This window comes from Orycteropus afer, unplaced genomic scaffold, assembly GCF_000298275.1.
Source record: "Orycteropus afer afer isolate SDZICR_OR568_19922 unplaced genomic scaffold, OryAfe1.0 scaffold00065, whole genome shotgun sequence".
Classification (NCBI taxonomy): domain Eukaryota; kingdom Metazoa; phylum Chordata; class Mammalia; order Tubulidentata; family Orycteropodidae; genus Orycteropus; species Orycteropus afer.
Genome location: NW_006921652.1, coordinates 11,630,117 through 11,632,791, shown reverse-complemented (window position 1 = coordinate 11,632,791; position 2,675 = coordinate 11,630,117).

The window sequence follows — 2,675 nt, the reverse complement described above, 5'->3', positions numbered from 1 at the left end:
TGTGTGTATATATATATATATATATATATATATAGATAGATAGATAGATAGATAAATAGATACAGATATAGATATATATATGTTGAACCCATTGTTGCAGCCACTGTGTCAATCCATCTCGTTGAAGGCCTTCCCCTCTTTCGTTGACCCTCCACCTTACCAAGCATGACATCCTTCTTCAGGGATTTGTCCCTTCTGACAATATGACCAAAGTAGGTGAGATGAAGTCTAACCATTCTCACTTCCAAGGAGCATTTCAGCACCTAACAACAACACAATTTTTCTAGGTGGAGGCAGTTCTAATGGCTTCCACTTGGTTTTTCCTACCATAATAGCCCTTGTTCCACATGTTAGCAGAAGATTTGTCAATGGCTGAGTATATCTATTCCAATTATGCATTCTGGAACAGGGGAAATCACCACAGGATGGGTTCAGGGACCCACTGGACCCTCTGCGAGATGAACCTGAGCTAAGACTCCATCAATAACTTGACCTCCATATACCCCCACTTGGACTAGTGGGCCACAGTGATGCTTTGGGACTCCTGTAATTAGTGTCAGTTCAGAGTCAGTATCCAGTAATCCCCAAAAAGTCTAATTATTTCCTTTTCCCCAGTGAACAGTCACTCTTATAAAAGGCCTCAGATCCCTTTGGGGAAGGCTGGGGAAAAGATCAACAGTATAAATTTTCAGCAATATAGTGGATCTTTCCTCAAGGGGCCCGACCTCCCCTTCATTCAAGGGATTGTGGGTCTGTAAACTGGCTCAAGTCTGAGAATTGATTGAGAGGCCATGACTCTGTATTCTGGTGATTCTATCTAGATTGCCATTCATGTGACCTAGAATTCTTCTGTTTATACAAATCGAATCAATATTTAGTAGGTTTCCCATGTATTTCACTCTTAGGAGCACCATGACTAAGTAGCCAATTAAGTTCACACGAATCAGAGTATTGTGATTACTGCTTTGACTCTGCTGTCCATTATGGTAACCATGCCCACCTTGTCTCTATCAATTAACTGCTGCCACTTTCACCACCAGGAGGTAGGTCCTATCAACCCCATTGTAGTCAAGTGTCTTAATTCAATTAGGGCAGTTCCCACCATCAAGTGCAACTTAACATAAAATGGCAATCACAGCAGTCTTCAAGGATGCTAGGAGTTTCTTCACAGATTTGTTCTTCACAGTAGTAGTAAAAGGTATGTCCTCTGGGCTCTCCATTTCTGGGTATATGGGTCTAATTTGAAAAATCCATTCTAACACTCCAAAGGCATTTGACTGCTAACCACAAGTTTGGTGGTTCAAACCCACCAGCCACTCTGCAGAAAGGAGACTGAGCAATCTGCTTCTGTAAAGATTTACCACCTCGAAAACCCAAAGGGGGTCATTATGAGTCTGAACAACTTGATGACAGTGAGTCTGAGTTTTAGTTGTATACCTTATTCTACATTGTACCAAGGCAGGTCCCTTACTTCAACTTAATACAGGTCGCTGCATAATCCATGCTTCAGAAAGCCAATCAAATAAACAATTAGATCCTTTCCTAACCTCTCAAGCTGAAACATTGAGTGGAGAATCTTAGTGGGCCTAAATCAATAAACTTAAGTCTAATCTGATGTTATATTCCTTGCACCTTTCCTTATTCCATACCCTTAATTCCCATACATATTCTCCAGGTTTCTGTCTGTACATGTCAGCAAAATCAAGCAGGTCTTTTTGGGTGCGGCATATCACTTCCCAGGTCATACTTTGTACTTCTGCTTTTGGGATTCACTTGGACTTAAGTCTAATTATAGGTCTAGAGCAACAAGAGATGGTTGGGGCAGTCCCTGAGAACATTTAGCAATGTCCTGCATGATATCTGCCTCAGGCAGTAACTTAACAGGAATGGTTGAGTTAATGCCTTCCAATGGAGGTGGAACAGATAATGGTTTCATAGCAATCTCTTCAGAAAGGAGGAATGGTGCTGTTTGAAGGAGGAATTCAACAGAATTTAGGAGCTCCATGTCCCCATCTACCTGACTGTCTGCCCATATGTCCCCATCCCAGGTTTCAAGATCTCATTTCTTCCCAATCAATACCCTCACTTTAACTTCAGACACTATTTTGGGTTGGCAATTCAACTGGCATTGTAATTCAGCCACCCTTACAATAAGACTTTGGGTTTGGTTTTTGGCAATATCAGCTCTGTTACTAGAAGACATGAGGCTTTCCTTCAGGGTGCAAGTGAAGGTATTGAGTTCTTTTATGCAGTGCATGAACTGTGACTCAGCAGCCCTGAACTCATCTCTTTCACCACTTTGTCTAGTGTAAATAGGACCAAACAATCAGCTTCCTTATACTCCTCATGCTGACAAAATTGCAGAAAAGTATCAAACATGCAATTCCCCAGAGCCTCACTTCTCAAAAATACTTGATCTATTGGTGGAACTATTTTGTGTATTAATGTTGCCACTTCATGCCATGGATTAGCAGGATCCTCTTTACTAATGGAGGCAGAGTCATTGGTGCTTTAATGATTAATCAAACTGGAGAGCCAAACCAGAATTGGTAAGAACCAATTTAGGAAACTCATCCTTATGATTTTGTCTCTCTAGAACCACAAGTAAGATCTTACTGAAGATAATTCAGAAACGTTTGCAGCAGTATATTGACAGAGAACTTCCAGAGGTTCAA